Source organism: Mercenaria mercenaria, chromosome 13 (assembly GCF_021730395.1).
Source record: "Mercenaria mercenaria strain notata chromosome 13, MADL_Memer_1, whole genome shotgun sequence".
Classification (NCBI taxonomy): Eukaryota; Metazoa; Mollusca; class Bivalvia; order Venerida; family Veneridae; genus Mercenaria; species Mercenaria mercenaria.
The window spans coordinates 34,879,130-34,894,056 of NC_069373.1; the positions used below are offsets into that span (position 1 = coordinate 34,879,130).

The 14,927-nt window shown below is 36.6% G+C and overlaps 1 protein-coding gene across 14 annotated transcripts in view; it reads left to right on the forward strand.

Annotated features, from left to right (window-relative positions):
- LOC123530428 (plasma membrane calcium-transporting ATPase 2-like) overlaps nucleotides 1–14,927 on the forward strand; it is a 178,231-nt gene that overhangs the window by 79,395 nt on the left and 83,909 nt on the right. The window contains exon 1 of one of the 14 annotated variants that reach the window (XM_053521521.1): nucleotides 976–998. The exons of 12 other annotated variants lie outside the window; for them this stretch is intronic. The gene's annotated coding sequence lies outside the window, so the exon portion shown is untranslated. Of the gene's footprint in view, nucleotides 1–975; nucleotides 999–13,822; nucleotides 13,847–14,927 lie in introns of those variants that run through there. One more of the 14 variants, XM_053521522.1, reaches the window with a different exon arrangement.

Consider the following 14,927-nt stretch of genomic DNA (forward strand, 5'->3'; position numbering starts at 1 on the left):
TATAGATTCTACCCAATGCAGTCTTGTTATTTATAGTAAGGTACTAGGTGTGTATGATAATGTTATTTTTGTAAGAGCCCTAGGCATGTCTCAGTCTTATAGAGCAAGTCACAACTGACCTCCATGATATAACTGAAGAACTGTTTGCAAAGTAACTTATGATTATTATTTGTTTGTCTGTTGATCAATCAGTTTATTCACCACTGATCTTTCACATTATTCTGTACTAGTAACTGATAACCTCTCAGGAATTGGTTTGTTGGTGTTTTAAGAAGCAGTATCACAGCCTGCATGTTGCTGAGTGGTTGAAGAACACAGATCCCACTCCTCAAAGAGGTTATTTTAGATGGAGCTTCCAGATGAATCACTGATATCTTGTACAAGTCAGTCTCACATGAAATAGAAGGGGCATTTGACTCAAGTGATGTCAATCTGGATTGACGTAATTTTGTTGGTTGATACACCTCCCGCAAAGAGATTATCTTACTGTTATGTCTTAAGTAAACGTTTACTTATTTCACAATTTCAGTTTTTATCGTAATCAGTTGATGCATATACGTCATTCGGGTTTTCTCAAGTTTCAAGTGTTCAGATTTAATCTTTTACTCACATAATACTGTCTTAGTACCTCTTTTCTAAATAAAGTGCCCATTCATATTCCAAATTTATGTGCTGTTTTTTTTTTCTGTTTAAGTTTCACAATATAATTTGCTCTTCTGTTCATATGGAAATAAATTTTATTTTGTACGACTGAAGGAATGGTATAGAAATATTTTGTCTATTACTGAAGGACCAAAGTGTCTTACCTGTATTCCTGAAGTACATGTATCAATCTTGCATCAAAGAGTGATCATATTTGACATTTTCCAGATATAGTATATGCCTGTTAGTTGGTGGACAAGGAATTATGAATTTCTAGGATGATTAAAGACTTCATTATTTAGGAAGAAAATCAGCATTAACAATAGATGGTTGCCAGGGTAACTGATTGTCTAGAGGTGAGGGATATACAGATGTGATATATCATCTTTTCTATACAGTAGCCTTAAAATATTCATGTTCTTGAGCCAGAGTAATCAAGCAAAGTGTCTGCCAGAAGTTTGGCCTATCTCTGCAATATTCATTACAATCCCCACAAAAAAAAAGAGAAATACATCTGAAGCTATTTGATGAGAGGAAGTTTAAAAGCCAAAATAAATTTAAAGGGTGTACTTTATAACTCACCTGGACTGCAAGATGTCTTCTAAGATTTTTTCATAACACCAGGTAATGGGCATGATGGCTGCAGTAACACATTAGAGTTATGGCCCTTGTACTATTTCAGATTGTTTTATTTTGCGTTACTTACCCATATGAGGTCACATTTCTTAAGCAGTCTTCATGAAACATACATTGACAGTATGTTCTATAATAGGCAGCGTTTCTGCAGTAACTCCAGGGTTCGCACAGGCCTTGAAAAGTCCTTGAATTCGATGGTAGTCCTTGAAAACTCCTTGAAAATGACAAAAACCCTAAAAAACCTGGAAAAGTACTTGAATTTTGAAAAAAACTCCTTGAATTTGACCTTTCACTCCTTGAAAATATTCTTTCCGTAACTTTGCTTTGTTAGAATTTAAGGCTTAAAATAAATCGGAGAAAATGAAAATAAATTCGTGAAATTGCAGGATCGGGTCACTCGTATGCTATTATAGTGGTCTACGGCCACACTTTATCGATATTTACAGAGTGCTATTTCTACTGTATCACCGTTTGCTTGTTTCCGTTTCCGTTTAAAAAATACGGGGAATAATAACTCGCAATTTTTAGCTATTTGCGCGTGTTTCCAGTGAATTAAAATGTGTAAGAAAAATAAACATGTTTACTCAAGTAAGCGGGAGACAAAAGACGAATATAAACAGTGGCTGAAGCCCTGTAGAGCAGACAGAACGAAGTGTATTTGTACGTCGTGTGACAAAATTTTGAGGTATCATTAGTAGGAGTGCGCTAAAAAATCACAAGAAAAGCGTTAAACCTCAGCAAAATAGTGAATCACATCAATCTAATAATCGAATTACGTCATTTTCAAAGGTGTGACAAGTGATGGTTGTTTTATTTTTGCATTACGTAATAAAAGTTGTTCAGATTAGGTCGTGGTTTTGAAAAAAAAAAAAGTGCTTGAAAAATTGTAAAAAGTCCTTGAAAAGTGCTTGAAAAGTACTTGAATTTTGTCTCTGATATTCTGTATGAACCATGAACTCTTGGTATAGACAAAATATAAAGGACATCATAGAAAAGACTTGGTTACATTTTCTATCTGATTTGCATGAAATTTGGCTTGAATGTTTGTCTTTATGAAAACAAGGTTAAAATTAAAACAGGGTTTCTGGTGTCAAAAGCAGCTCACCAGGTCAAATCATTATAATATATAGGCATACATTGTAATTGCTCCAGAGACCATATTTTTTAACAGAATATAACCACACAGTTTTGTTGAATTTGTTCTTTACAGGTGGCTTCTAATGCAGATTAGTCTAAATTGTTAGAAGACACTTGGAACAACCACATTCTTGAAATAGACTTGAAACAAACAAACTCGAAAACAGACAAGCTCTGAAATAGAGTAATAGTAAACAGCTATGTAAAAGACAGACTTAAAGCAAACAATTTCTAAAACAGACTTTGGAATCAAGCAGTGTCAGATTAAATCATTGGAAATTGCTTGTTCTTTGGTGAACAATGTTCATTTTTTTACCTGACTTGAACAAATTTCAGGGAGTCTGCAGTTTAATTAGCTTATCTTTTCCTAATAGAATCTTCATAGATTAACACAACACAACTATTTCCACCCATTACAATCTATTTTGTAACTGACTTGTAGAACAAGATAGTCCGACTTATCATTCACAGGCTAGATGATGGATGCACTTGGCAGGGGAAAATATTAGCAGTCGCCCAGTGCGACCAAAAAATCGGCTGGGCGCCTAAAAATCGCAAGTTAGGGGCCCAGGAGGCGACCAGGTTGAAAAAAATTAAAATTTCCATAATTCGGTGTTTTTTTTGCCTCTTTTCGTTTTTTCACAGTTCTCTTGGGAACTGAAAGGAATATAATGAGTTGCTCTGTCTGGACTATATGTTTATGTCTACTGGGAAATGGATTGCAATAGTATGAATCATTCAAAAACGTAGTCGACTCCATTTAAAAATGGAGGTCTGTCAAGAGAAAGTCCGTTATACCGGTCTATACCGGACACGTTTAAACTGCGACGCCATGTGACCCCATGTGCGGCGCAGTGCTTCCTCCCAATGTGGCGCAATATTTGAAAGCGTGGTTCGCAAAAGTGGCCATCGGTTTTCACTGTTGCATGTGCTTCATTATTATCGGAACCACAAACTTAATTTACACATCTCGTGTAGAGATGCCGATGAACTGCTAGCTTTTTGGAACGAACTTTAGACATACCACGCCGATGCGAGTTATCTCCCTTGTAATGGCGGCGCCCTATGTGTGATGTACGCGAAGCCAGTAAACTGAGGAAAAAATGTGCCATTTTCTTGATGGGGTTACTAAGCCCGCTGAAAAGCAAGTACAAACGGCGGCCGAAAAGCAAAAATATTATCAAGATTATGAAAAAAACAAAAGGTCCAGGAACTTTAACAAAAAATTGGAAGAAAATAGGCTCTGGTTGCAAAATACTGATAATGGTCTCATTTGCAATTTTTGCTGTTGGGGGACATGAGAAACATTTAAAGTTGAAAAGTTTAACACTGTCACATGTTGAATGTATTTTGAATATGTTTATTTTAACCTGTTGAGTTTTGAAAGGTTTTAATTTAATTTCCATTAAATACAATTGTACAATTACATAAAACAAGCATTAGCTTGTATCAATTAATCCCCTGTAAATGTTGATAATCAACTGAACATACATGTACCCGGTTTGTATGAGAGCAACCTGAAATGCAATATTTCACTACAGATACCTGACCGTATTAACTGGGCCCCTAACTTTTGGTCTGGGCCCCTAGTTTTTAAAAGTTAGGGGCCCAGGTGGCCCCTGGCTGAAAAAAGTTAATATTTTCCCCTGCTTGGATGTTTCTGACTAGTATAGACATATAAATGCAGCCAAGAGAAGCCACTTATGATTGGATTTTAAACTGTGACCCCTGGTTTAGATGACCATGCCTTGACTCAGCCAGGGAAAATGATAATTTATTCATTTATTCTCAAGAATTGTCATGTTTGAATGTGTTAGGTTTGTGTCACACCCACACAGCAGAGGTTAAAGGCAAATTTCAGAAGGATCCCCAGATGCCCCTTCAGACATTATTTCAGTCATCTGAGTAGTTACTACTTGATTTTAGCCTGCTGGCAGCAAGTGATTCTGCCTTTGCGACCAGTGCAGACTAAGATCAGTCCACACATCCGTGCAGGCTGATCATGGTCTTCACTGTTTGCTATTCAGTCAGTAAATTTTCAGTAAACGCCCCTTTGAATAATAAATAGTACTGCCCAAATTGAATGATGGACCAGTCCATTTTAGATATTAGGCATGCTAAGGGTTAAAGCAAGCCGGATAGCAATGTCATATGATAGGGTTTCAAACTCACAACAGTAAATGGCATGTGATTCAGAAAAAAAAACTCTTTAACGTTTAGAAAATGTTCTGCCTTAAGCTTTAATATGCAGAAGAAAAACACTTTGTGAGATAAATGAATTAATTAGCAGTAATATAATATTAACATTCAAAGTTGTCCAGGATTTGCTTCAGTATGACACATACATGCTGATTTATGCGCCACATTCCTGTTCAGGTTAATAAGGAATGGTCAGGCTATTTTTTATTACATGTACCTGTTTTGTTGGTCAAAATCCTAGCAAAAGCATTTACATTTATACAAAATCTGTACCCTGTGATGGTGCAGGCTGCAGAAATATTAACTTTCAGCCTGCTGGCGGCAAATTACTGCCGATGCGACCAGTGCAGACCAAGATCTATGACATGAAAAGATTGTTCGACAAATTTCCAGCCCTTTTTTAGCTCACCTGTCACAAAGTGACAAGGTGAGCTTTTTTGATCGTGCAGCGTCCATCATCCGTCCGTCCGTCCGTGCGTAAACTTTTGCTTGTGACCACTCTAGAGGTCACATTTTTCATGGGGTCTTTATGAAAATTGGTCAGAATGTTCACCTTGATGATATCTAGGTCAAGTTCGAAACTGGGTCACGTGCGGTCAAAAACTAGGTCAGTAGGTCTAAAAATAGAAAAACCTTGTGACCTCTCTAGAGGCCATATATTTCAAAAGATCTTCATGAAAATTAGTCAGACTGTTCAACTTGATGATATCTAGGTCAAGTTCGAAACTGGGTTACGTGCCATCAAAAACTAGGTCAGTAGGTCAAATAATAGAAAAACCTTGTGACCACTCTAGAGGTCACATTTTTCATGGGATCTTTATGAAAATTGGTCAGAATGTTCACCTTGATGATATCTAGGTCAAGTTCGAAACTGGGTCACGTGCGGTCAAAAACTAGGTCAGTAGGTCTAAAAATGGAAAAACCTTGTGACCTCTCTAGAGGCCATATATTTCACAAGATCTTCATGAAAATTGGTCAGAATGTTCACCTTGATGATATCTAGGTCAAGTTCGAAACTGGGTTATGTGCCATCAAAAACTAGGTCAGTAGGTCAAATAATAGAAAAACCTTGTGACCACTTTAGAGGTCACATTTTTCATGGGGTCTTTATGAAAATTGGTCAGAATGTTCACCTTGATGATATCTAGGTCAAGTTCGAAACTGGGTCACATGCGGTCAAAAACTAGGTCAGTAGATCTAAAAATAGAAAAACCTTGTGACCTCTCTAGAGGCCATATATTTCAAAAGATCTTCATGAAAATTGGTCAGAATGTTCATCTTGATGATATCTAGGTCAAGTTCGAAACTGGGTCACGTGCCATCAAAAACTAGGTCTGTAGGTCAAATAATAGAAAAACCTTGTGACCTCTCTAGAGGCCATATTTTTCATGGGATCTGTATGGAAGTTGGTCTGAATGTTCATCTTGATGATATCTAGGTCAAGTTCGAAACTGGGTCACATGCGGTCAAAAACTAGGTCAGTAGGTCTAAAAATAGAAAAACCTTGTGACCTCTTTAGAGGCCATACTTTTGAATGGATCTTCATAAAAATTGGTAAGAATGTTTATCATGATGATATCTAGGTCAAGTTGGAAACTGGGTCACGTGCCATCAAAAAGTAGGTCAGTAGGTCAAATAATGAAAAAACCTTGTGCCCTCTCTAGAGGCCATATTTTTCATGGGATGTGTATGAAAGTTGGTCTGACTGTTCATCTTGATGATATATAGGTCAAGTTTGAAACTGGGTCAACTGCGGTCAAAAACTAGGTCAGTAAGTCTAAAATGAGAAAAATCTTTTGACCTCTCCAGAGGCCATATTTTTCAATAGATCTTCATGAAAATTGGTCTGAATGTTCACCTTGATGATATCTAGGTCAGTTTCGAAACTGGGTCACATGCAGTCAAAAACTAGGCCAGTAGGTGTAAAAATAGAAAAACCTTGTGACCTCTCTAGAGGCCATATTTTTCATGAGATCTTCATGAAAATTAGTGAGAATGTTCACCTTGATGATATCTAGGTCAAGTTCAAAACAGGGTCACGTACCTTTGAAAACTAGGTCAGTAGGTCAAATAATAGAAAAACCTTGTGACCTCTCTAGAGGCCATATTTTTCAATGGATCTTCATGAAAATTGGTCAGAATTTTTATCTTGATGATATCTAGATCAAATTCAAAACTGGGTCACATGAGCTCAAAAACTAGGTCACTATGTCAAATAATAGAAAAAACGACGTCATACTCAAAACTGGGTCATGTGGGAACAGGTGAGCGATTCAGGACCATCATGGTCCTCTTGTTTTTTTTTTTTTCAGAAAAATAATATATGAGTACAAATTGCCAGTTTTTGTTAATATTAGTGCATCTTGCCAGTACTAACTTCATTATGCCAGTTTATTGTCAACACTGAGTGATGCAGGTCTGTTTTCATTTCAAAATACAAAGCAATCTCTGTAGAGCAACACCCTTTGGGAGATACAAATATTGACTGTTATGTAGAGGTTGTTGTTCTGGAGAGGTAAATTTGATAGTATATTTCAGCTTAGGGAAAGTTTGACAATGTTGTTATAGAGAGGTTTTTGCTTAAGAGAGGGCCGCACTTGGGAGGTTGTACTGTAGTGTCAGTTTCTTCATTGCCATTGTAAAGTATTGCCACTTTCTTGTCATTGCAGTATATTGCTAGTTTCTTGTCATTTCAAGATGTTGTCTGTTTTCCCCCAGTTCTAAATGATACCATTTTTTTCTGTTACTACATTGTAAGTGATGCCATTTTTAGCTCACCTGTCACGAAGTGACAAGGTGAGCTTTTGTGATCGCGTGGCGTCCGTCGTCTGTGCGTCCGTCCGTCCGTCCGTCCGTCCGTCCGTAAACTTTTGCTTGTGACCACTCTAGAGGTCACATTTTTCATGGGATCTTTATGAAAGTTGGTCAGAATGTTCATCTTGATGATATCTAGGTCAAGTTCGAAACTGGGTCAGGTGCGGTCAAAAACTAGGTCAGTAGATCTAAAAATAGAAAAACCTTGTGACCTCTCTAGAGGCCATATTTTTCATGAGATCTTCATGAAAAATGGTCAGAATGTTCACCTTGATGATATCTAGGTCAAGTTCGAAACTGGGTCACGTGGGGTCAAAAACTAGGTCAGTAGGTCTAAAAATAGAAAAACCTTGTGACCTCACTAGAGGCCATATTTTTCATGAGATCTTCATGAATATTGGTCAGAATGTTTACCTTGATGATACCTAGGTCAAGTTCGAAACTGCGTCACGTGGGGTCAAAAACTAGGTCAGTAGGTCTAAAAATAGAAAAACCTTGTGACCCCTCTAGAGACCATATTTTTCATGAGATCTTCATGAATATTGGTCAGAATGTTCACCTTGATGATACCTAGGTCAAGTTCGAAACTGGCTCACGTGGGGTTAAAAACTAGGTCAGTAGGTCTAAAAATAGAAAAACCTTGTGACCTCTCTAGAGGCCATATTTCTCAATGGATCTTCTTGAAAAATGGTCAGAATGTTCACCTTGATGATATCTAGGTCAAGTTTGAAACTGGGTCACGTACGGTCAAAAACTAGGTCAGTAGGTCTGAAAATAGAAAAACTTTGTGACCTCTCTAGAGGCCATATTTTTCATGGGATCTTTATGAAAATTGGTCAGAATGTTCATCTTGATGATATCTAGGTCAAGTTCGAAACTGGGTTACGTGCGGTCAATAACTAGGTCAGTAGATCTAAAAATAGAAAAACCTTGTGACCTCTTTAGAGGCCATATTTTTCAAGAGATCTTCATGAAAATTGGTCAGAATGTTGACCTTGATGATATCTAGGTCAAGTTCGAAACTGGGTTACGTGCGGTCAAAAACTAGGTCAGTAGGTCTAAAAATAGAAAAATCTTGTGATGTCTCTAGAGGCCATATTTCTCAATGGATCTTCATGAAAATTGGTGAGAATGTTCAGCTTGATGATGTCTAGGTCAAGTTCGTAACTGGGTCATGTGCGGTCAAAAACTACGTCAGTAGGTCGAAAAATAGAAAAACCTTGTGACCTCTCTAGAGGCCATATTTTTCACGAGATCTTCATGAAAATTGGTGAGAATGTTCACCTTGATGATATCTAGGTCAAGTTTAAAGGTGGGTCACATGCCTTCAAATACTAGGTCATTAGGTCAAATAATAGAAAAACTTTGTGACCTCTCTAGAGGTCATATTTTTCAATGGATCTTCATGAAAATTGGTCAGAATTTTTTATCTTGATGATATCTAGGTCACATGTACTCAAAAACTAGGTCACTATGTCAAATAATAGAAATAACTAGGTCGTACTCAGTTCAACACTGGGTCATGTGGGGATAGGTGAGCGATTCAGGACCATCATGGTCCTCTTGTTTTTCTTGGTACTAAATGATGCCAGTTTCTTGTCACTCAAAACTGTCAGTTTTTTTCAGTATGATGCTATTTTCTTGTTAGTACTAATTATACCATTCTGTTGTCAGTTAGGCTCTTGCCACTTTAAATAATAAATTGATGACAGTTTCTTTTCATCAAAATGTGGCAGATTCTGTAAAAATATGCTGTTAGTCTCATGTTGTAACAGAATGATGCTGAAAATGCTGCCAGTTTCATGTTGTAACAGAATGATGCTGAAAATGCTGCCAGTTACATGTTGTAACGGAATGATGCTGAAAATGCTGCCAGTTCATGGTGTAACAGAATGATGCTGAAAATGCTGCCAGATTCATGTTATAACAGAAGGAATGCTGCCAGTTTCATGTTGTAACAGAATGATGCTGAAAATGCTGCCAGTTTCATGTTGTAACAGAATGATGCTACAAAGTAATGCCAGCAAATAGAACTGAAGACTAAAATGTCATCGAAAGAAATGATGCCAAATGTTGCCAGTTTCATATTATTTTTGAAATTGAATTGAATGCATGTTTTAAGTGTTAAAGGTGGCAATACACATCAGATGATGACTTGTGTAACATAGTAAGGAGATAAATTAATTGATGATAAATGAAGAAACTTGAAATGTAGCCATTTCCTGGCCACTTGACAAGTTTGAAGTTCAGGTTAACCATTGTTTACAAACACATACGCCCAAGCCAATGGATATGCATTTATTTGTTGTAAAGAATACTGCTATAGGAGGAGCAAATTGACTTGACAAGGGAGGTTTGTTGTAACCCTCCCAGGTGTGTGCCCTTGCATTAAATATTACCTGGAGAGGTAGTTAAAAGCAAGACCTAAAATGTGTATAGGTGTGACTTTTAAGGATCTTTGTGAGGAGATTGCAAAAGGTCTGCTGACTTTGAATAATGCGCTTTTGAGTTTGCTGGACTTAGTGTCTTGTTCAGCATGCTGCTCATTTGACAACTATTGATAAAACACAGTAGAAGAAAAACTAAGGAACATTAACAGACTTTAAACATACCCTTGTTTTTACTACAAATATCCCAATGTACCCTTGTTGTTATGCCCCCGAAGGGAGGCATATTAGTTTTCAACTGTCCGTCCGTTCGTTAGTTCGTTTGTTCGTCACAACGTTAACTTTTTGCATGAAGGCACTTTACTTGCGAACCACTGCACTCAGGACCTTCAAACTTCACATGCTGATAGTACTTATTGAGTACACGACCCCTACTGACTTGGGGTCACCAGGTCAAAGGTCAAAGTCACCAGGTCAAAGGTCAAGGCACTGCAGGGGCATTTGTCACCATTAGTGACAGCTCTTGTTTGTCCTATGTTTCTTCACTTGGTGTTATAAGTTTCATGAAAGTTGAGTGAGTATAAATAGGTATGATTTTCCATTGATGTTGATATAAACAAGTACATATATTATAGGTAAAATACCTGCGTGTAATGAGCTTTCGTTTGATGTTGATGTAGTCAGAATTGTTGGTCGGCTGATTAAGTGTACGAATGTCTGACATACAATTACCTGGGTATGTAGTGCATAGTGTAATATATGACTGTGTACTGGTATAGGAAGTGAGAAAAAGTATGCAGCGAAAATAGCTTTTAACAGTGCAGAGTTTTCTCTAGTATCTTCTTCAAGGGCATTGGCCTTACCTTTCATCTGTATATTGGATTGGTTTTCCAGGTTTGTGGATTAGTTAAATTGTGTGGGTGTTTTTAATGTGTAATGAATTATACATTGATGCTTTGAGGATTTAGACTGGAAATATTTCTACTATTCTTAATGTGATAGTGTAAATGGAAGGTGTTTGTGTGGACATGATTTTTCTTCTGTGGTGTTGACATTAAATGGTACTAAATAATACTTTTACATACCAATTAGTTAATTGAATTTTAAAGCTGTTGCTTAAGTGCCATTATTGCATGTGAGGTACTAGACTGTGTTAATGCAATAAGATAAAATTTGGATATTTCATCTGGAAGTTTTCATGGTGTGGCTTATAATTTTTTTTCAGTTGGATGTCAGAGTATTAAAGCATGATGCTTAATGGAAGAAAAAACATTTTTAGTCTGCAAATCATCTCCAGATTGTATTAGGAAATTTAACAATTGTTAATGTGGAAGAAATACTCAGTATGAATAATTAAGTTGATGAGTATTTGAAATGGCGATTGAGAAGGTATTGCAGGAGAGCAGAGAGGAATTATGATGGCAGAAAAGGTGTGCTTAATGGTTATTTATTGCTGGAATGGGAAAGAGTTACTTCTGGAAAATTTGATAACACTGTGGTATTTTTTGAACTGTCTGTTGGTAATATGATTTGTAGAAGTTATATTCTAAGAATAGTTATTATTTGTCTGGAAAACTACACTCATTATGCATTGCACCTTACACTTAAATGACATTCAGATAAAAGCTATGTCTTTTAGCTGCAAGTGCAGTAGTGAGTAAGTTTGTCCACCCCACAATCAGCATGAGCCAACCAATACATATACATACAATCAGCATAAAAAATGTTTGTTTGTTTTGTTTGGTTTACTGTTGCACCGACACAGTTATAATAGTCATATAGACTTTCCAGCTTTGATTGTGGAGGAAGACCTCAGTTGCCCGTCCTTGCATTATTTTATCATGGACAAACACCTTGGTAGAACCACCAACTTTCCGTAAGCCGGCTGGATGGCTCCCTCACATGAAGAATTCTACACTCCAAATGAGGCTCAGACGTTATCCACTCGGCCACAAAAGCGCTCCCCCCCCTACCCACCCCCACACAGAAAAGTATAGTTTTCTTTGTTTTATGATTTAACTACCACCTACACTTCCTGAGTAAAGCTGTACTAGAATGGGATAGAGATTTACAGCACATTCTTGTTCTGAGTAATTTCCGCTGGATTCGGTCAATAAAACTAAGGAAGATGACAGTGCATGTTAAAATACCCTTTTGACATTTTGTTCTCTGATTTATCTTTTCAAGTTCTATCCTCTACAAATTGATTATAGAATTTCTACTTTGTATTAATCTTTCTCCTCCAGTTTGATGGCAACTTGTCCTCTGTGATAAGGGAGGTTTCATGTTGCAGTCATTTTCTTTTGTTTGATTTTCTTGATTCTATTGCAAAGCAATAGTCAGTTGCCTTATGTTGGCAGATTTTATCCATTCCATTAAAAATCAATATATGGAAATGAGTAGCAAGTGTAACAATATAGTAGGCAGAAGATTTAAATGATGGCAATGACATTTGCAACAGTCTTTATATTGTTTGAGACTGGGATTGGATGACCTCACGTATTTGCATTGCATTTTCAATTTCTTATGTCTGCAGTATTGGGTTAATAATTGTCCTCAAGATTGGGATTGGACATTATCTTTATTAGGATTGGACTTTGAAATAGGTTTATTAAAAAGTATGTCCTCAGTATATAGAAATTGGACTTTAGGATGATATTCTCATGGTCTTCTGGTTTTATGCACTTTGTATTAAGATTTGACATTCTGTAAGGTTTGATTCACCTTAATTACCCTTACAAGGGTTCTGTCTGGTAAAACAATACCATTGATACTATAATGCATTCTAAAGAAATATTTGGATGGAAATAGGATCAACCTTTTGAATTTTATAATTATCATGATTGAATTTAATTATTGTCAAAGTGATCTTTATGGGGTATTTCCCATAACGTATCATTATATAAACAGCAATGTTTGAGGCCATTTTTGAAAAGAATTCTGTTTTGACTTTAGTTGTGAGTGCAGGGTTGTTCAGGATATCTTAGTTAGCATAAAAGTAGTTAGTTTAGATCTGGATCTTGTAGAATAAAGCAGCAGAGGATCAAACTGTAGTTACTTTTTAGAACTGGATTGTTAATCTTACACAAAAATATCAGTTCATAAATTTTGTGATTCACTAGAAAAATTTGACAATTGATATGCAAGATTGCTTGGTAAAAACTGAGAAAAAAATGTTACATCCTGTTAGACTAGACAATTTTGTCTGTTTGCATGGGGGGGGGGGGGGGATGAGGTAATAAATAGGGCTATTTATAGTGAGATTGTACTGATGAGCAATTTTCTCCTGATATACAGATGTAAAATCCTTCAAGGAATTAGGAATAGCTGGACCATATGCTGCTGAAAGAAGAAAAAATAAACAAAAGAGAAGAGGTAAATTACCTGTGTTCATATACAAACAAGCCTTATCAGCTACTTATCATACTTTACTCAAGGCTGTGCAAAGATTATCAGGACAATAACAGAATCACTAACTGGTCATGCTGCTAATCACAGTCATCATCATTCCAGACATAATTAGAGGGGGGGAGGAAGTTACATCATACCAACATTTCTGCAATAATTCTAACTGTTTGTACAAGACCCTTTCATCTCTTTCTAGCTTTCTTACTGATAATTTGATTGATATTCTGGTTCTATTGATTACATTGTTATCTGGTATTCCTGTAGCAGACACTGTAAAGGGTCTACATGCATATTGTGGGCTGCATGCAGGATCTGTAGGTATTGTTAATTAATACTATCTCAGATTGCCCTGTGTTATGTAATCAGTATTGTAGGAAATACCGTTTTGACCTAGTGCCAGGTGAAATATACACAAGAGGATACCTGAATGTGTGGGAATTGGAATTACATCTCTGTGTGGCAAAGGGTTCCAATATTAATAGATAAATATTCTGTGACATTTTTTGTGAATTATATATTAAAGACTGAAAATTTTGTGGATAGGAATTAATGGAAATAAATGTCAAACCATTTAGAACAAGGAAGTGACATTTAAAATCAGGACTGGAATTAAAGACTTCAAGGTTAACAACAAGTTTTGTTGTTTATATTAATAATTCAATATTTTGCAAAATGTCAGTTTTCTTAATTAAGACAAAGAGAAATAGCGTTGAGATTTTAATTATGTGCAGTTGATAGAATGTCCGCTGTATGTTGTCATATGGGGTTTGGAATACTTTTGATGTGCAAGTTACTTCCTTTACTGACAAGACTTGTGTTATCAGTGTGTTGGTAATGAGGTGTGGTAACATAAACTTATTTATTAAGTGGAATTCTGAGTAAATCATTTGATTTCAATTGTAGTAATCTGGTTTCAAAGATTTAGTTTGGAGACACAGTTTTATAACCTACGCTAGTGTTTTGGTGCAAGTGCGGCCCCAGCATCCGCTGGATTTCTGTTTTAAGTGGCAGTTCAGGCTTGATTGTTGTTTATTTGTTCTTCACATGTGTGTTATATTCAGCTAGATGTTTGAAGTGGTACTATTGTTTAATGTATGTTTTTTGTTAATATATACAGAGGCCTGTATGCCTGTGTGCTTTGTGGCTTGAGGTGTCTTCTAATTACATTCTTCAGGTAAGACTGTCAGATTAATTAGGAATGAATGAGATGAAAAAGGTAAGCTATGCTCTTGTTTTATATCATACTGTATTTCCTCCAATTGATGCTTCTCTTTCTGAGTGAAGGCAGCAAGGATTTTAATCAGTGTCTAGGTGGGGCTCTAGGTGTTCTGTATTTGATACTTGTTGCCTTAATATGTTTTTAATAGGCAGCAGCTGTTTATGCAGCTGTAATACTTCCAGATGCAAAGTACCTGGGGGCTATATATTGGAGTCACACATGTACGACCATTGGTCTCTCCATCCGTTCATGGTATCCACTTAAAAAATTCTTAAACCGCCGAGAAGATTTTCATAAAACTAGCATTCATTGATGATTCTTAACCTCATCAAGACGACATGCAGAGTGCACAACACATACTACTAGGCCCAAAGAAGGTCAAGGTCACACATAAGAGGGCTCAAATTTATGTCTGCTCTATAACATCTAAACCACTGGAAGGATTTCATAAAACTGGCATCCGTTGTTAACATCATCACCATTAC